The sequence below is a fragment of the Macaca nemestrina genome, chromosome 9 (genome assembly GCF_043159975.1).
Source record: "Macaca nemestrina isolate mMacNem1 chromosome 9, mMacNem.hap1, whole genome shotgun sequence".
Lineage (NCBI taxonomy): Eukaryota > Metazoa > Chordata > Mammalia > Primates > Cercopithecidae > Macaca > Macaca nemestrina.
This window is the reverse complement of record NC_092133.1, coordinates 124454739-124476118: the sequence shown is the minus strand read 5'-3', so window position 1 is coordinate 124476118 and position 21380 is coordinate 124454739. Positions and strand designations below refer to the sequence as shown.

The window sequence follows — 21380 nt, the reverse complement described above, 5'->3', positions numbered from 1 at the left end:
CCAATTTGATATTGAAACAGAGTAGATAATTGAATGTGTCCATATGTCCTTTTAACCTAAAATAACTTTTGATAATTTGTTGAAAGAATTTTACTCAAATGTTGAGTTGACACATGTTCAATGTAATTCCTACAGAGACAATCAGAGACGATGCTATAAGTAGTATAATTAGCAAGCACCATTAACCCATATAATATTAAATGTTTGAGATGAAAATAAATGCAATAAATATTATTAACATGACAAAGGAGTAAATTTTGTTAGCCAATGATATGATAGATATTACTTTTTTTCGTTTTTTGAGACAGAGTCTAGCTCAGTCACCCAGACTGGAGTGCAGTGGTACAGTCTCAGCTCACTGCAACCTCTTCCTCCTGGGCTCAATTGATCCTCCCACCTCAGCCTCCCGAATAGCTGGGTCTACAGGCATGTCCCACCTCACCCGGCAAATGTTTGTGTTTTTTGCAGAGATGGGGTCTTGCTGTATTGCCTAGGTTGGTCTTAGACTCCTGGGCTCAAGAGATTCACCTGCCTTGGCCTCCCAAAGTACTGGGATTATAGGCATGAGCCACCATGCCCAGCAGATATTAATTTTTTTAACCATGAGTTTAGTGTAGAAAACAGAAGTACAGTTTCATTGATATTTAAATTATATTTATTATAATTGATGAATATAAAAATGGTTTATTAAAAGCAAACTAATTTGTTTGCTCTGGCTTGTAACATAGTAGGTGGAATGGACAATGTTGCCATTTCTGCCTTCCCCATTTATTTCAAAGGGAGTCTTTTCATTTGGTTACATAGAAGTTTCTAGATAAATGTTTCCCAGTGGACAATTAGTTAAACAGGCTCTTTGCCTGACAAGCTTCTAACACTATACGAAATAGTATAGAGGAAAGCAAATAAACATTTTAAGACTGTAATGAAAGGGAAATATACATAGGTGGATTTAATGCAAAGGTGATTCACATGCCCAAGACTACTCTGCTTCTCCAAGAAAAGCTTTGCCTTTCATTCTGTGTGGGATGTTTGATGGCAGATATAGGTCTTAGATAAGTCTGGTCCTTTGTAATTATTTGATCACAATAAAAAATAATCTTGTAGCATCTCATTGATGAGGGAGCAAAAATTTTCTGGTTTTTTTTTTTTTTTTTTTTTGTAGAGATGGGTTTTCGTTATGTTGGCCTGGCTGGTCTCAAACTCTTGAGCTCAAAGCGATCCACCTGCCTCAGCCTCCCAAAATTCTGGGATTACAGGCTTGCGCCACATGCCTGACTCAAGGAAGCAACATTAAAAGAAAAAGTTAAACTGCTTTAAAATTTAATAAAAAACTATTGAGTGGGATACAAAAGGAACAAACCAATCTTGTTGGGAATTTTAAGACCTTAAACTAGTAAAATCTTGAATGAGGTCATATTTTAGGAAACATCCAGCAGGAGAATTTTAAAGTATGTACAAAATAGTATTGATTGTACATTAATTACAAATTAAGGGCACAAAGGAATCACACCAGAGCTCTTTGAATATCATAATATTTGAGAGGGTGTATTACAATTTTTAATGAATTTATTTTTTTAAAAAAATTGCTCTTTAATACAAGATGGCAAGTGGGTAGAAAAAAATTCCCTGAATAACTTTAACATTGAGTAGGATGTAACTAAATGCCAGGAGAAATATTTAAACACTATACATTACTGAACACTAGATTGTATTCCTTCTATCTAACTGTATTTTTGTACCTATTAACCAACCTCTCTTTATCCCCCCATTCCCACTACCCTTTCCAGCCTCTGGTAACTACCATTCTACTCTCTACCTTTGTGGGATCATTTTTTTTAGTTCTCGCATATGAGTGAGAACACGTGATATTTGTCTCTGTGCCTGGCTTATTTCACTTAACATAATATCCTCCAGTTCCATTCATGTTGTATATAGGATGAATGTAATTAGCAGTAATTTACTGTGTATTTCCAAATAACTAGAGGAATGGATTTGGAATGGTCCCAACATTTAAAAAAATGATAAATGTTTGAGGTGATGGTTATCCCAGTTACCCTGATTTGATCATTACACATTGCATGCTTGTATCAAAATATCACGTCCCCCATAAGTATGTACAGCTATTGTGTATCTGTAAATATTAAAAATAATAAAGAAATTTGGAGAAAAGTAAGCAAAAATATTTTATGAGGTTGTAGAGAAAAATAAATAAAACATTCAGCTGAGGATATCTAATTTGAAATGTATTTATAGGGTGCTCAAGAATTTGGAACCACACTTAGAGCTCATAGGAGGGAAAGATCCCTTCGGTTTGTAGGGCAGGGGTGGTGGAATTTGAGCCCTGGAGGACCAGATAAAGGATATGGTTGTGAGAGTGCTGTAGGCAGGCTAAATGGCGTAAGAAAGAACAGGGATGGTGTCATGCACACTGCAGAGTGGGCTATGGGTGATGATTTGGCTAAGGTGGGCACCTTATATAGCTACTGAGATATTACAAGGGAAATAGAGTCAAATTGTGGACCACCTTGGGTATCAGTTTAGTTTTTTCTCAAAATGAACCTACATCAAAAGGATATTAAATGGTCTTAGAAAACAAAGAATAAACAAGAATTTAATATAAGAATAGGAAAAGTTAATATAAAAGGTTAATTATATTAAACATTAATATAATTTATTACATTAAAATAAAAAAGAGCATTCATATGAAGTATGATAACTTGTGGGAATGTCTGCAGTAGAAAGACTCCAAGAAAAACAACTGAATACCTTTATTTCTATGATTAGAGCATTCTGAAAATTAAGGTGAGATACTGCAATATTTGTATAGCTATCTCAGCTGTAACGCTTACATTCAAGTGAAGCAGATGACAAATAAATGCATGTGGAGTTCACTTTCCTATAAACTACTTGATATACCTTTAATTGTGCCTTCAGAAACTAAAAGTATACACCCATTTCTTGGTAAAAGTGAAATGCTAAACTTGGTTTAGAGACTCAAGCTGTGAAATAATTCTGAAACACCTTAACTTCATTGTGAGTTTAGAAGACTCTGTAGGAGTCTCTGATATTTTTAGAGAAGTGTGTATATACATACTCACATATAAGTATACATATATATGTATATCTACATATATACACATATGTCTGTATATACATATATACACATACATATGTGTATATACATATATACACATAAATGTATATATATACACACATACATATATATGTATATACACACATATGTAGACTTATACGCATATACGTATTTACATATATACATATGTATATGTGTATATGTATATATACATATATGTGTATATATGTGTATATATGTGTATATATGTATATATGTGTATATATTCTGGGGTTAGTCAGGGTTGGAATACAGACAATATAAGTCACTCTAAATATGTAATTTGATGGAGACAATTTTATATGCGTAAATTGTTGAAATGGTTGGATGAATGAGCTCTAATGAGGTCTTCCAGAAATGGCTCCCAGAATTGGCTCTCCATGAGACCAACTACCACTAGAGAAGTTACAGGACATCTTTCTTGGTGAGATATATTTATATCTATATGTATATCTATATCTACCATGTATATCTATATGAAGTTACAGAACATTTTTCCTGGTGAGGTATATCTATATCTGTGTGTATCTATATCTACATCTGACATCTATCTATATCTATATGGAGGGGAGGATAAAGCCAGAGGTGGGAATAGTGGTATCTTGAACAAATAAAAGGCCAGAATGTTTCTTTTGCTGTTTATGGAAGTTGGTGCAAGCGAGTTAAGGAATAGCATAAATTTCCAATAGAGCCACAAATGTAAGCCACATATTTACTTTTACATTTTCTAATAGTGACATTTTTAAAAATAAATAAAATAAAAATAAATAAAATAAAAAATAAATAAATAATAAAATATATTAATTTTAATAATATATTTTAATTCAGTCTACCCAAATTTTACCAGCTTAACACAAAATCAATATAAAGTGTTAATGAGATATTTTGCATTATTGTTTACATATGAAGTTTTTAAATCCAGTGTGTATTGTACACTCACTGCACATCTCAATTTGAATTAGTCACATTTCAATTACCCAATAGCTACTCTTGTCTGTTGGTTACCCCAGTGGACAACAAAGGAGATAAAATCAACACTCTAGGGCACTTTTGGGCCTGTCTCTCACCAAAGAGCTCCGTTAGTTGATGTGATATTTGTGAATTTCCAAGAATTTCAGCTGTTTTCCCGTTTAATGGAAGTACAAAAATGCACCTTGCCAAGTACAGTGGCTCACACCTGTAATCCCAGCACTTTGGGATGCTGAGGTGGGTGAATCACTTGAGGTCAGGAGTTTCGAGACCAGCCTGACCAACATGGCAAAACCCCATCTCTACTAAAAATACAAAAATTAGCCAGGCATGGTGGCGGGTGCCTGTAATTCCAGCTACTTGGGAGGCTGAGGCAGGGAGAATTGCTTGAATCTGGGAGGCGGAGGTTGCAGTGAACTGAAATCTTGCCCCTGCACTCCAACCTGGGCAACGGAGTGAGACTCCATCTGAAAAAAAAAAAAAAAGAGAAATGCACCTCAAGGTCAAATGTGAAAGCACAGGCACCATGTTCTAGTGGAATAGGTATTAATATCAGAGACTCTCCTCTTATTAGCTATTTTTACCCAATTTATCTGAGACACAGTTTCCTCATCTATAAAGCAGAGATAATTCCCACATGTTTCTTAGGTTCTAAGACTCTTAAGAATCAAAAGAGGTAACTGCCCACATAATTTTCTTAATGTCTGGCGTATGGTAGGTATTTTTCAATAAAAAAATCTCATTTTACATTATCCTATATTTTTTATGTCTTTACCCATATTCTTTAGGTGGCATAAACATTTGACAGTAAACCTTGTTTATTTGCATTTTATTAAGAACATGTTTCTTTCATTTGTTTTGGCAAAATTATATTTCTTGCCGATATCACAAGCATATCCTTATTTTATATTACATTATAACTATAAAATCTTATTATTTATTGAAAACATCTCTAATTTATTTTTGATGTCTCATGAGTAGTGTATGTGTGTGTATCTTTAGAATGTTTAATGATTCTTAATTTCTCATTACTGCAAAAACACTTAACTTGGAATTTGCACAGAGTGAACTGGGATAAATGGCATTATGTTCCATCAACAGTAACAAGATCCATTAAACTTTTGGAAATGACTCTAGCTCACACACACTTTTCATCTATATTCATGTGTTTAGGCTAACAACTCCATCAAGGATAGCTTAAAATAGAAAAGACAAGAGGGGAATAATGTATATATTTAGGAAGATGCAATTGAGCAGAATCTGGAATCAGTAATTCTGATTAATCAAAATAGACCCAGGGCTTTATTAGCAAAAGTAATATTAAATTATTATTAAGTCCCTAGGAGTCATATTTAAGAGCTTACTTTGATGGCAATTTTGTTAATTGCTAAATGATGAAAGATAAAAATAATTGTTTTATGAATTTTAATAAGAAAAAGACAACCAACTTTCCTCTTCTAAATGTCCATATGCAAATTAAATCATGGTCATATTCTCTACTTATTGACAGGTATTTAATAAAACTTATATGTGTGCAATAAGGGCAGGAGTCAAGTGTGTGTGTGTGTGTGTGTGTGTGTGAGAGAGAGAGAGACAGAGAGAGAGAGAGAGAGAGTGAGTTTAATCACCACAGCTACCTACAAATAGGAGTTATTCAATGTATTTGTTTTGGGATATAATATGGTAATGAATTTCTTTTAAAAATATATGAAAAACAGTGAGGACTGAATAGCTCATCTTTCAAGTCACTCATTTCTCTGCAATATTTAGCAGTGCTTTAAAACTAATGCCTGGTGATGAGACTGTTGGCGTAGCAACTCAGAGTCCTGAGTTAGGAATATCTGGCTGGTTGTATATGGCTAAATAATTTAGTGAAACCTACATATGCTGTTTCGCGCAAAGTACATGTGTTACATTCTGAGATTTAAAGACATAAACTTGGATTTTGACACTGCTTACTAACTGTGATGTCAGCTAATCTACTTAAACCTCTCTAATTCCTATCTTTATGTTCTGTACAATTGGGACTGTTGGAATCTACTTCTGAGTGATTTGAAAAATAAATCAGAGAGTAACATATAGCACTTCTTGAACAATGTGTGGCATATAGTCAGTGTTAGGTGTAACTTTCTTTGCCTCTCTTTATTCCCGCTAAGGAGACTATGAAATTAAACTGTACACATGTTGACATTTCTTAAAAGCATATTTTATACTTGCTGTTCTTTCTTCCTCATGTTCTATTCGCTACTTAGAGCAAGGGTTCAAATCTCCTTTGCCTTCATTTTCTCTTCAGAAAAAAAAAATTGCTTTCAAAAAGTCTCTAAAATTTTTAACTGCTAAATGTGGTGGTTTAATTGATTATTCATAATAAGAAATGGAGAAGAAAGAATAGTCACAATAAAGATCCAGGGATAGAATTGACATGATGGCCACTGATGGACGAAGGAGATAAAGAAAAGATTACAGTTTTGAACCTGGAAAACCTTACAAAATAGAACTGAGATTCAGAGAAGTTGATGAGTTGGCTGGATATGATGTGTGGGGGGAAGAGAAAAGTTCATTTTTAAAAATATTGGCATGCTCCATAGAATGTTTTCCAAATTAATGTTTTCCCAATAAAACGCTTACTGGTTTTTAATATCCAAATTTCACAGAATGCCTCTTTTTGCTTTTGGTGTTTGGTTTTTGACTAATATCTGTATTGGAAATACACATTGACATCACCCCAAACTCACTAGACTACTGTTCATACAGTATGTTGTGCAAGAAAAATCACAAGTTCCATTCCAAATACAAGTTCCATTCCAAACTGGTAGACAAGGACGTTTTGCAGATTTTGTGGAGTGGCAATGGAGGCTTTTCATCACGGATGTTGCTGGAACTGGGAGAAACAGCACAGCATTAGATGCAATGTGGGCCGATACTCCATTGCGCAGTTCTTCCAGATAAATTCACTATTGTCTTTCCTGTGTAGTCATGTTTTTGTCTAATTTGAGCTATAAATGGCCCTAGAAGTTGAGAAAGTGTTGGAAAAAGTTGTGGAGAGGAAAGCAAAGCAAGTGAAAAACATCACAATGTAGGAGAAGATAAAAGAATACAGGATTTTGACCCAGGAGAGCTGGCTTTGATGAAGTAGATGAAAAAGAATAATTAAAGAACTCTTGGAAAATCTAACTAAGGGATTCACTACCAAGTTTATTCATATCAACATGTAATGTTACTCTAAAGAAGACAGCAGTAAACCCAATAAACCAGCTCATCTCACTGATGAGCATCACTGATTTAAAAGAATTTATGGCCCTTGCAAATGCCGTGATAAGCATTACACCTTTATTAGTTTCACTGGATGTCATCTGCATTTTAAGAACTTAGAATGATGGTAGATATGGAATACATTATAATTATCCCCATTTACATAATGGGAAATTTTAAAAGAGAGAAATTAAAATAATTATTCTAATTATAAAGGGAAATTGCCTCTAGGATATAGCATTTCATTTGTATAAGCAGGACATCTGACTTTCAGGAACACATTACTAAAAGTATATGAGTGGGGGCTATACTTTGTTTAAATTCTCCATGGGGCATGCTGGTATATATATTTGGTCAGCACTTGGACTTGTGAGACTTCAGATGTCTGAATGGCCAGGGATGAACTGGGCCTTTTAAGGTCTGAAAGCTCTGTTTCCTTTCTGCTACCTAGGTCTATTTAAAAATACTTATCTTCTGTTCGTGGATCTAATAACAAGTAGCCTAAATAGCTCCACAGCCTCTCTCCTTTAAATACAAGATATTTTCCTGGAAACCTGCTTTTTTTGTATATTTGTCCTAAGAACTAAAATTTCTTCATTATGGCAGCTGGATTGTCTACCCATCCCTCCTCACTCTCATTCCCAAATTCCAATCTTGCTGGTGATAACTATATTTTACCTATCCTCATTCTTCCAATTTCAGACGTTATAGAACAGAAATTGTATAAAATTCTGCATGGCCTACATGGAAAACATTCCTGAAAATACTAGCTAATATTTTTAATATATTTAAAATTGGTTTTGAATGTAACAATACATAGTAAACAGCCTTATAAATATTGAAACAGCAGCTTCTCCCACATTATTTACCCAGTGCATCAATTTAAAAATGCATGACATCATTATGTATTAAAATTATGGAACGATTTAGTAGAAAATAGTAATCATGTTACATGTTATCAATTATATTGCATATTATTACACTGCAATATTTTTTTTTTTTTTTTTTGAGACAGAGTCTTGCTCTGTCGCCCAGGCTGGGGTGCAGTGGCCGGATCTCAGCTCACTGCAAGCTCCGCCTCCCGGGTTTAGACCATTCTCCTGCCTCAGCCTCCCGAGTAGCTGGGACTACAGGCGCCCGCCACCTCGCCCGGCTAGTTTTTTGTATTTTTTAGTAGAGACGGGGTTTCACCGTGTTAGCCAGGATGGTCTCGATCTCCTGACCTCGTGATCCACCTGTCTCGGCCTCCCAAAGTGCTGGGATTACAGGCTTGAGCCACCGCGCCCGGCCCATACTGCAATATTAACTCACAGTAGCATAGTATTATTTTAAAATCTCTAGTTAAAGTAACCAGTGAAGTTTTTATTTGAAATTCATTCCTTCATATAGCTCTACTGTGGTCTGATTATTACATAGATTAACTATATAAAAGTAAGCACTGCTGCCTAAACAAGGTGTCATTGTTTTATCAAATCACCCAAGACTGGAGGTGTGGTAGTCTGCTATTTGCTCCTCAACAGCCATTCTCTTCTGCTTCTTGTAGTGATAAAACTCCCAATACTGATATAGATACATAGTCAAAGAGAGTAAAGACTATATTTCCCAGTCTCTGTTATCACCAGTGTGGAACATGTGAATGTATTTTGCCAATGGAATGTAAACAGATACTATACACAATCTATAGGTTGTGCAATTAAAGAGAAGAGGCATTCCCTCCATTTCCCTTCTATCCTTCCCACTGGCCAGCATGTGAATGTGAGGGTAGGCACTCAAGCTTTGATCTCAGTTCATGAATGGTAGGAGGGGTCTGGGTCCTATCCCCCAAACACTAAAGAGCTGCCACATCAGCCTACGATTTCTTAGCTCATATTTTCTGTGAAAAAGAGAATAATCTCTTACCTTTTCACTGCTATCTTGTGGTTTGGCATAGCAGCTAAGCCTACATCTTAATAAAGGAACTTACTATTTTTCATTATCATGTGCTGTGTAACTAGGATGTTTACTTGAATGTTGACTTATCCCTAGTTACACTCAGAAGATCTCTAATTTCCCAGAAGTCATCAAGAAAGATGTTCTCTGACTTCTGTATTATTAGTCGGTTTCATGGAGAGCCAATTCTGGAAGCCATTTCTGGAAGACCTCAATAGAGCTCACTCCTCCAACCGTTTCAACACTTTATCTGTGTAAAATTCTCTCCATAAAATTGCATTCTGCTCAAAATATTTACAGTGATTTATATCATCTGCATTTAAAGCCTGACTAACCCCAGCATTACTTATCAAAAGTTGAGTTTTATTGTTTGAATCACTTGTGGTTGTATACATTTTCTAGATGTGTCATTCTGATTCTAAAGATTCAAATTTTTTTCCCCCAGAAAGTGCCCCAAATTTTACTTATAGGACCTTTCCAGGCTTGGTTTTAATCTTTATTCTAATTCTGCAATCTGGTGAGTCAAATCTTGTGTCTGATTTTTGCCTACATCAGCTTTGTGCCTATAAGCAAGAAGAAATTCTAGGGCTATCGTAGCAATACTCTGAATTTCTGACCAGCCTGTGAGTCAATAATTTAAATTTAAGAGCCAGTTATTTCTTTTTATAAACTCTCTGGTTATCAATTTCAGTGTATCCAATTCACTCCTATAGTGCTTGAATTTCTTATACCGCTCACTCTGCTATGGAAACCACCATTTGGTATTCTAATACTTTGCCTTTGATGGATACTTCTTTCCCGGTAACTGTAGATAATATTGAAAGTATTATTTTGTGAGGTGTATTACTAGTAACGTTCCTCTAATGGTAACATACCCTCACTGCTTCCAAATCTAATCAGGTCATATAAATAACACACATAAGCAAAGACAATGAAAAAGTAATTTCATATGAGGTTGTTTGAACAGACTTGAAGGAGACGTGGACATTAGCTAAGCAGACATCAGACAAAAGAGTATCCCAGGCATAGGAAGCATCCCAGGTGAAGGTACCAAGACAGGGCATGCCTGACAAATTTAAAGAGGCCAGTGTAGCTAAGAAACTAAAGCTGGAAGAAGGTAGTGAGATAGGAGGTCAGAGAGGAGATGGAGAGGCAGGTTTTGTAGGTTACTACAAGGGCTTTGGTTTTTATTTTGAGCAAAATGGAGAAAAAAAAAACTCTGCAAGTGATGTGATCTACCTTACATTTAGAAAGAATCTTTTTGGCAGTAATGTAGAGAGATTTCAGAATAACCAGGTAAGAGCAGCAGGACTAGTTAGGAGGATGTTGAAATAATGCAAGCAAGAAATGATAATGCCATAGACCAGTGTGGTGGCAAGGAAGATAGCAAGAGGTGGTTAAGTGAAAGACAAGATGTGAGGTGAGAGGTAAAAAGAGGAATTAAGAGAGATTCTTGATCTGAGGCCCTTGAAGGATGAATTTGCCATCAGAGGAAATGAGGAAGACTGTGGGAGGAGCAGATTTAATAGGGGAGAGTTCAAGCATTCAGTTTGGACATGTTCAGTTTAAATGTCCGTCATCTAGGCACGTACAGATGTCAACCTAGCATCTGAATACAAATCTAAGCTTTGAGGGAGGCCTGAGAGGCAGACATTAATCTAGGGGTTGTCAGAATTAAAGTCATATGCATATAAAATCATCAAAGAATGAATAGACATTTATTCCTTGAAGAATGAATAATAGAGGATAAGAGAAGATCCAGAGAAGAATGAAGAACCAGGAACTAAGCCCTGGGACATTCAACATTATGAGATCAAGAGATAAAGACAAAGCAACAAAGGAAACAGACATAGAGAGACCAGAGTGAAAGGAAGACGTTCAGGTGAACAGTGTTCTGGAAGCCAAAGGAAAATGAGTATTACCCAGGAGTGACTGTCAAATGTTGCTGCTGGGTTAAACAAAATGAGGTCTGAAACTGGCCATTGAATTTAGCAGTGTGCAAGGCAGTGGTGAATTTTTTGAGAGCAGTTTTGCACTGTGTGTATCTTATTCCTCAACCTTGAAATTCCTTGTATAATGACAGAACTTGTAGTGAAATGAGACTGTAAGAAATGGCCCAAATTCTTAGAGAATGCCAGAGGTTGACCAGGAGATTGAGAGAAGACAGTAAATAAGAAGCAACTGGAAGTTTCACAAGTGGGAGACATAGGTCTTAAAGGATGAATGAGTCTTGATGAGACTAGGAGTTACAGAAGGAGGGTATGTCCTGTGAGAAGAGCCAGGATATAGTACCCTGGCTTCCAAAGAATCATCAGGAATTTCTTTAAAAATTCTAACTCCCAAGACATCCCACTTCCAATGTCCAATAAATCAGTATTTCTGTGGTTAAGGACTGATCATCAGGTGATTCTAATATGCAACCAGGATGGAAAATATTGCATTGCAGTAAAAAAGAGAGTAGTGTTTTGTGAAGGCCCTGAGAATATGAAGGAGTTTGTTTACAAACACAGAATCCTAGGGCATGATGGAAAGGATTGTGAAGGGGCCAAAAAGTTAAAAAATATAAGCATGGGAGGAGGAAGGGGAAAACAGTTTTTGCATTAGAGAACAAGAAAGGACTGGAAATCACTTTTTTGGGATAAAAATGTAAGGATCATAGTGATCATTGTCAAGGATGAAATTAACTGAGGGTGATGCTCTGTGGATCTTGCAAAGGTAGCACCTTGCACTGTAATTGTTTAATAACAACTGACATGATTTAAATTTATTACTTGATATGCTAACTTAAAATGACTACCTTATTTCCTGTTAAATGATTGGTAGGAATGAAATCACTGCATAATTCCCCAAAATATGCTTCTGTGTCACAAATATGTTCCTTAGCACTCACAATTTGGTTCCTTCTTAGGAGCTCTAAAAACCAAAAGACTACATTTTTAATTTCCTAAATAATATATGTGTTTGTGTTTCTGATAAAGTTAATCTTTACTGAAATATAAGGCAAGTTTGAAATTACAGAATTATTGGCATTATCTTGGTTATCAAGCTAAAACTAAACTATTTTTTACTGTGTGAGCTCCTAAACTATGTTCTAGTTAAATAAAAACCAAAAATGGTAATATAATAATCTATTTTGAATGGTTGAGTGTAAGTGAAACAACATAGTACATTTCTCTTGGAAGAAAAATATTATTGTGTGAAACTGAATATGTTTCATATCCCAATGAACTTAATTTGTTAGAAAACTTCAGTTTCACTTGAAATGCCAATTGGCTGTACTCTACTTATATAATAGGGGTGAGATGTGCAGTTTAAAATACTTTAATTTTTAACTCTATCATTGTTCCAAGAAAATGTCCTTAATTCAATTTAGGATTCTTTCCACATAAGCCATTTCTTTCATTTCTGTGGAAAGAATATTGGGGATTAGCATATCTGAGTGCTATTATTTTAACAGATATTTGGTCTTCCCAACCTACCACCACATCATCTGCTTTCACAGATATATGAATAGATTACAAAAATAACATTTCTTAGAAGAATGTCATTTAAAATTTTTAAGTTGTTTATATAAAATTCTGTGTCAAACCATAAAAACGAAAACACATACATGTTTTTTCTCTGAAATATATTTTATTTAAAATGAAATAAAATAAAAAGGAAAGATGCTTAAAAATTTTAGATCCAGTTTTCCTGCTCTTTTGTCTGTAGTTTACATCTCTGTTCTGCCTTCCAAGATTATTTTCTTCATTCTTTAAATATGCTAACTCTAAGAAATGCCTTTAATGATGCTTTTTTTGGGATTACCTGTAATTAACTTAAATATTTTTACTTCAGCAGAGTGTTTGAAAATAGTTGAATTGGACATACTACAGGTTTAGGTTGGAAGTTATTTTCTGTTAGATATTTTCGACAGACATTTTATCACTCTCTTGGTTTCTAATTTTGAGATCAAGAAATCAGCTCTGGGTCTAGTTGTCACACCTTTTAAGCAAAGTGGTTTTTGTTTTTTTTTTTTTTTTTCCTTTTAAGCTTTTGTGATTTTCTCTTTGTCTCTGGTATTCCACTCAATATTATGATGTGTATTAGTATGGGTTTCTTATTCGTCCTGTTTGAGATTCATTAAGATTTCTCAATCTGAGAATTGACATGTTTTATAAATTCTAAAAAAAATATCCAAGCTACTATTTTTTTTTAATATTGCTTTCTCTCATTTGCTCTTTTCTCTCCTTTGGATCTCTGATGAGACTTACCTTGAGTCTTCTCCCCTTATCCTTTCATTTTGGTATACAATACGATGAATTCTGACAAATGCAGACCAGCATAAGTTCAACTACACCAAAACAGAGAACATCTACATCAACCCAGAAACTTTCCTATTCTTCCAAGTAATGCTGCCCTCCACCCCAGCACTCAGAGGCAACCAGTATTTTGATGTCTATTACCATACATTAGATTTGTTTGTCATGAGCTTCCTATCAATTCTGTGAATTTTAGAGCAGCGATCCACAATCTTTTTGGCACCAGGGACCAGTTTCATAGAAGACAATTTTTCCACATACCGAGGAGTAGGGGGAAGGGGTGGTTTAGGGATGATTCAAGTATATTACATTTATTGTGTACTTTATTTATATTATTATTACTACACTGTAATATCTAATGAAATAATTATACAACTTACCATAATGTAGAATCAGTGGAAGCCCTGAGTTTATTTTCCTGCAACTAGATGGTCCCATCTGGGGGTGATGGGAGACAGTGACAGATCATCAGGCATTAGCTTCTCATAAGGAGCATGCAACCTAGATCCCTCGCATGCGCAGCAAATAATAAGGTTTGCGCTCCTGCGAGAATGTAGTGCTGCCACTGATCTGACAGGAGGTGGAGCTCAGGTGGTCATGTGAGCGATGGGGAGTAGCTGTAAATACAGGTGAAGCTTAGCTCACTCACTCGGTGCTCACGTCCTGCTCTGTGGCCCAGTTCCTAACAGGCCATGGACTGGTACTAGTCCATGGCTCAGGGTTTGGGGACCCCTTTTCTAGGGTGTCTGACTCCTTTATCTCAACATAATATTTTTGTAACATATTCATATTGTTCTATTGTTAATTTGTTTATTTTAAATGAATGAATAGCATTTTATTGTATGACTATTTCACAATGTGCTTATGCATTCTGGTGATGAACATATGGTTTGAGTCAAACCATTAGATATTGTGCATTAGGCTGCTGTGAAAATGTTTGTACACATCTCCTTGTAAGTACCTGGAACTTTGATTGCTGGGTCCAGAAGCATGACTTACTTTATAAGAAATAACTAAACAATTTTCCAATATGTGTATCACTTTAAAATCTCACTGACAAATTTCAGTGTGTGAAATTTGTAGTTGCCCCACATCTTCACCAGTATTTGGTTTGTCAGTGTCTTTAACTTTAGCAATTCTAGTGGGCATAAAGTCTCACACTGTGCTTTCAATTTGCTTTAAAGAAATTTTAAAATTGTCACATCATAATCGTACTTATTCATGGGGTACATAGTGATACTGTAATACATGCAATGTGTAGTGATCAGATGAGGGTAATTAGCATATCCATTTCAAATATTTATTATTTATTTGTATTGGAAACATTCAGTATCCTCCTTCTAGCTGTTTGAAACTTAATATATTATTGTTAGCTATAGTCATCCTAGTGTGTATGGTACACTAGATCTTACTCCTTCTCCCTAGCTGTGATTTTATACCTTTAGCAAATCTCTCCTTATCCTTCTCTTCTTCCTACCCTTCCAAGCCTCTAGTATTCTCTGTTCTACTGTTTACTTCTAGGAGATCAACTTTATTTTAGCTTCTACATGTGAGTGAGAACATGTGTTGTTTAACTTTCTATTCCTGGCTTATTTCACTTAACATAATGTCTCCAGTTCCATCCATGTTGCTGCTCACAACGGGATTTCATTCCTTTTTATGGCTGAATGAGATTGCATTGTGTATTTATACCACATTTTCTTTATCCGTTCACCTGTTATTGGACACCGAGGCTTATTTATTATCTTGACTATTGTGAATAGTGCTGCAGTAGACATAAGAGTACAGATATCTCTTTGATGTACTAATTATTGTTCCCCCTTTGGACAAATGCCCATAGGGGGATTGAAGTTTTCTGAGGAGCCTCCATACTGTTCTTCATAGTGGCTGCACTAGTTTTCATTCTCAAGAACGGGGCATAAAAGTTCTCTTTTCTCTGCATTCTCACTGGTATTTGTTATTTTTTGTCTTATTGTATAATAGCCATCCTAACAAGGGTGATGTGATACCTCATTGAGATTTTGATTTGCATTTCCCTGGTGATTAGTGATATTGATCATCTTTTTTTCATACAATTGTTGGCCATTTCTGTGTGTTTTGAGAAATGTTTGTTCAGATCATTTGCCTATTTTTAAATTGGAGGAGGCGTATTATTATTTTTGCTTTTGAGATGTATGGTTTCCTCATATATTCTGGGTATCAGTCCTCTGTTGGATGGAGAGTTTGCAATATTTTCAATGCAGCAGGCTGTCTTTTTACTCTGTTGATTGTTTTCTTTGCTGTGCAAAAACTTTTTATTTTTATATAATCCCGTGTATTTACTTTGTTTTATCTTTGTTTGTTTGTTTTGTTTGTTTATTGCCTGTGCTTTTTTGGTCTTATTCATGAATTGATTTCCCAGCCAAAACTCCTGAAGCATTTCCCTTATGTTTTCTTCTAGTAGGCTTAGTTTTGTGTCTTAAATTAGGTCTTTGATCAATTTTAATTTCGTATAGGCTGAGAGGTGGGGGCCTAGTTTCATTCTTCGGCATCTGGATATCTAGGTTTCCTTAGCACCATTTATTGAAGGCACTGTCCTTTCCCCAATGTCTGTTCTTGGTGCCTTTGTCAAAAATCAGTTGGCTGTAGAACTGTGGATTCATTTTGGGGTTCTGTATTCTGTTCCATTGGTCTATGTTTCTGTTTTTATGCCATTACCATGCTGTTTTGGTTACTACGCTTTGTAATGTATTTTGAAGTTCAGTAGTGTGATGCCTGCAGCTTTGTTCTTTTGGTTGAGGATTGCTTTGACTATTTGGGGTCTTTTGTAATTCCATATCAATTTTAAGATTTTTTTATATCTGTGAAGAACGTCATTGATATTTTGATAGAAATTGTATTGAGTCTGTAGATTTCTTATATAGTATGGTTATTTTAACAATATTGATTCTTCTCAGTGATCATGGGATGTTTTTCCATTTGTTTGTATCCTCTTCAATTTCTTTCCTCAGTGTTTTGGAGTTTGCCTTGTAGACTTCAATTTGCTTTTTCCTGATAGATTTTTGCTTGTGCTTGTTGGTGATTTGTGTATGTGTGTGTGTGTATATATATAATTTAAATATATTTCTTTAAATAATATATCAGTAATATATATAATGATACTTGCATCCAGTATATATAACAAATATCTCTAACTCAATGTTAGACAAATACTTTAGCAGATACTCCAGAGGAATATATGTGTGTGTATGTATCAATATATATTTAAATATATTTATATATAACATATTTAAATATTAATTCTTGTATATAAATATATTTATATTTAAATATACATGTTTATGTTGTATATAATGTATATTAATGTGATATAAATATAAAATATATAAATATAAAATATGTATATATATTATATATCTGTGTATTTTAAATATACAACATATTTAAATATATTTATATATAAATGCACACACACTCCTCTGTGGAGTATCTGCTAAAGTATCTATTTGCTTAACATTGAGATGTAGATATTTTTTATATACTCTGGATGCAAGTGTCATATTGTGTGTGTGTATATATATAAATTTAGATATATGTAAATATACAAATATTTAAATATATTTACATATAATATATAAGTGAATATCCATATAAATATATTCACATGAATATATTTAAATATACATAAGTATACAAATATGCATAAGTACACAAATGTATATATATATTTAAATATATGTAAGTACACACACACATATATTCCTCTATGGAGTATCTGTTAAAGTATCTATTTGTCTGCTTAACATTGAGTTGTAGATATTTTTCATATACTCTGGATGCCAGTATCATTATATATATTACTGATACATTATTTTCTTCAGTAAGTGTCCTATTTTTTTTTCATAATGGTGTCTTCTGATAATTAGAAATGTTTGGTTTTGATGACATACAATTTATTAACCTTTTTCTATAATGGTTGCTGCTTTCTATGCTTCTGCAAATAATTTTTCTCCACCCTGGTCACAGAGATATTCCACTATATTTTCCTGGAAGTTTTTGAGCTTTAGCTTTTACATATAGGCCTCTGATTCATCATGAATTAATGTCATTATGGTGTTCCAGCTTCATTTGTTGAAATGACTCTCATTTACCTATTGATTGCCTGGAAGATTTTGTTGAAAATTAATTATATACTTATAGATCTACAACTGGTACTTTGTTCTCTTTCATCAGTCTGTTTGCCTTATTTCACCACCGATTTTGTGACCTATATATTTTTATATAAATGTGAGACCCTACTGGGATATTGATTATCATATTATTAAATCTGTTAATCTGGGAGGATTATCGGTGTATGAATTATATTGACTTTTCCTATCCATGGGCATGATGTATCTCTGCAATTATTCAAATAGTCTTTCATTTGTCTCAGTGCTGCTTTTTAGTTTGATTGTATAGATCTTGTCTATATAAATTATCTCCAACTATTTTATTTTTTAATGCTATTAAGTCATATTTTTTTAATTTTACTGACATTCATTGCTCTATTAAAACTACAGTTAATTTTTATATGATAATTTTGTATTTTACAGCTTTGCTAAATTCACATGTTGTTTTGTTTTTGAGATGGAGTCTCACTGGCTCTGTCACCCAGGCTTTAGTGCAGTGGTGTGATCTCTGCTCACTACAACCTCCACCTCCTGGGTTCAAGTGATTCTTGTGCCTCAGCCTCCTGGGTACCTGGAACTACAGGGGCACACCACCAAACCTGGCTAATTTTTGTACATTTTGTACAGACTCGATTTTGTCATGTTGGTCAGGCTGGTCTCAAACTCCTGACCTCAAGTAATCTGCCTGCCTTGGCCTCCCAAAGTGCTGGGATTACAGGCATGAGCCACTGCACCAGGCCCACATGTTAGTTTTAATAGTCACCTTTTCACAAATTCTTTGTAATTTAAAATTACGAAAGCTGTGATTTTTTTAAAAAAGTGTTTGTCTTCCTTTTCAAACTTTAGGCCTTTATTTTTGTTGTCGTTGTTAGCTAGGATATCCAAGACCATATTTTTAAGAGGTAGTAGAAGTTTTAGACCAGGCTGGGCAGCATAGTGAGGCCCTCTCTCTACAAAAATTAAAACAAAACAAAAAAAAAATAGCCAGGTGTGGTGGCATGCACCTGTCGTCCCAGCTCTCAGGATAACTTGAGCCCAGGAGTTGGAGGCTACAGTGAGCTATGATGGCGCTACTGCATTCCAGCCTGGGCAACCCAACAAGACCCTGTCTCCTAAAAAGGAAAAGAAAAGAAGAAAAACATAATTGACATTGCTTCTGATTTTAGAGAAAAGCCATCTTTTCCCATGGAGTATATTAGCTTTACATTTTTTATGTAGTGCCCTTTATCAGTATGAGGAAGTTTCCGTCCATTCTCAATGTCCTAAGAGATTTTATCATCATTGAACATTACATTTTGTCAAATTCTCTTTTGAATCTATGCGGAAAATTATGTTTTGTTTTGTTTTGTTTTGTTTTTACTTGTATATCTAGCTGTGGGCATTACACTAACCAATTTTCAAATCTTGGCCCAGGCTTGCAGTCTTAGAATTAATCCTACTTGGTCAGAATCTATTATCCCTTCTATATATTGCTAGATTTTAGCTAATCATAGTTTGTTGAAATTTTTGCACATATATTTCTGAAAGGCATTGTTCTATAATTGTCTTTTCAAAGCTTTTTCCTTACAATTATATTCACTCATAATATGTATTATGTGCATATATAAAGTATATATGAAACATATATTTATATAATTACTTTGTATTTTCTCTCACTACAATTGCAGCTTCATAGTGCTAGGGATAATTTGTTAATTGCTTTGCTTACTGCCTGGATCATAGTTGGAAGTCAGTAAATACTCTTTAAATAAACGAATGAGAAGGGCAAAGGGAATTCCTACAGATATGAGTATACAGAAGGTCTTAGCTGTAGCTCATCCAGATTGGGTCTGGAGCCATAAACTGAATCAGTATGTTCCAGAACACGTATAAGTTAACAATTACATCATTGAATTGATTATATTTAGAGGAGTTCTGTAACTCAGTTATACAATTAAGTTAAATAAAAATGGAAAATAATTTAAGACAAATAATATTTGTATGAGAACTTAAATATAACATACTATATGACTAAGTTAATTGCAATATTTATATAGGTATATGAACACTGAAGATATAATTAAACACAAATTATAACAACCCTTGGATTGTTGAGGGGAGAAAAGTATATATCTTGGGGAAAGAAATAGCATAAGACCTATATCCTTATCATTCATAGGACAAAGGTAAAATTGAATAATCAAAAATTAGCATGATAAATATTTAGACACATGCAGAAAATACTAGAAAAAATAGAAAGATATTAAAAGTGATTGTGTCCAAAGTGTACCATAGAGTTAGTGTAGGATGAGACATAGGCCTCTTGAAATAATATTTAATCTTTTTTTTTTTTTGAGATGGAGTTTCGCTCTCTCATCCAGGCTGGAGTGTAGTGGTGTGATCCCAGCTCACTGCAACCTCCACCTCCCAGGTTCAAGTGATTCTCCTACCTCAGCCTCCCAAGTAACTGGGATTACAGGTGCCCATCATCATGCCCGGCTAATTTCTGTATTTTTAGTAGACAGGGTCTCACCATGTTTGCCAGGATAGTCTCAAACTCCTGACCTCAAGTGATCCACCTGCCTCGGTCTCTCTAAGTGCTGGGATTACAGGTGTGAGCCACAGTGCCCAGCCAATATTCAATTTTTAAACTCCATTTATGTATTACTTTAATAAAAATATAAATTAAATTAAAGGTAAATTTAACTGGATAAGAGAGCTTATATATAACAAATACATAAGACTGGTGTAGTTTTTTAAAAGCTCAGCACATTTCTCAAGATTACAAGATTACTAATCAGCTCATATATTTTTCACTATCATTATATTCCTCATAAATAATCTCTATGAAGATAATTACATAAATATGGATGGTCATGTGAATGAAAGTTCCCTGGCCATGCTTATTCTCAAGTGAATTTTAAAGATGAAAGGTCTTTGAAAATGTGAATTTACACTTTTGGAGAAAAAATAATTCATTGATGAAAATTTGAGTAGATAAAGCAGAAAAATAAAAGTTGTTCTCATTTTTTTCCAGGATGTTTCCTCCTTGCATTTCAACAAACGCTAAATACAAAAAATAAACAAATTAATTAAAGGGGCCAGGCACAGTGGCTCATGCATGTAACCCCAGCACTTTGGGAGGCCAAGGTGGGCAGATCACAAGGTCAGGAGTTTGAGACCAGCCTGGCCAACATGGTGAAACCCCATCTCTAATAAAAATACAAAAAAAAAAAATTAGCCAGATGTGGTGGTGGCAGGCGCCTGTAATTCCAGCTACTCTGGAGGCTGAGGCAGGAGAATCGCTTGAAACCAGAAGGCGGAGGTTGCAGTGAGCCGAGATCATGCCACTGCACTCCAGCCTGGGCGAGAAAAGCAAAACTCTGTCAAAAAACAAAATAAAATAAAAGAAGAAAGAAAGAAAAGGAAGGAAGGAAGAGGAAAGGGAAGAAGGGAGAGAGGGAGGGATGGAAGAAGAAAAAAATGACAACATAAAACACAAGGGAAAACACTTCTATATAACCTTCTTAGGACATGCCTTGTCACTGTTAAGTTTCTCACACATGTGTACTTGTATGTGTGCTATTCTTCACTTTGCATTACCCTTGAATCCATAGGCTGGACATTGCTATTTCTAAAAAATTATAAAGGTCAATTAAACAAGAAGCT

General features: G+C 34.6%; 1 protein-coding gene across 4 annotated transcripts in view; it reads left to right on the top strand.

Moving 5' to 3' along the window:
* Positions 1-21380, top strand: part of LOC105488276 (MAM and LDL receptor class A domain containing 1) — a 1027522-nt gene that overhangs the window by 611939 nt on the left and 394203 nt on the right. The window lies entirely within an intron of this gene.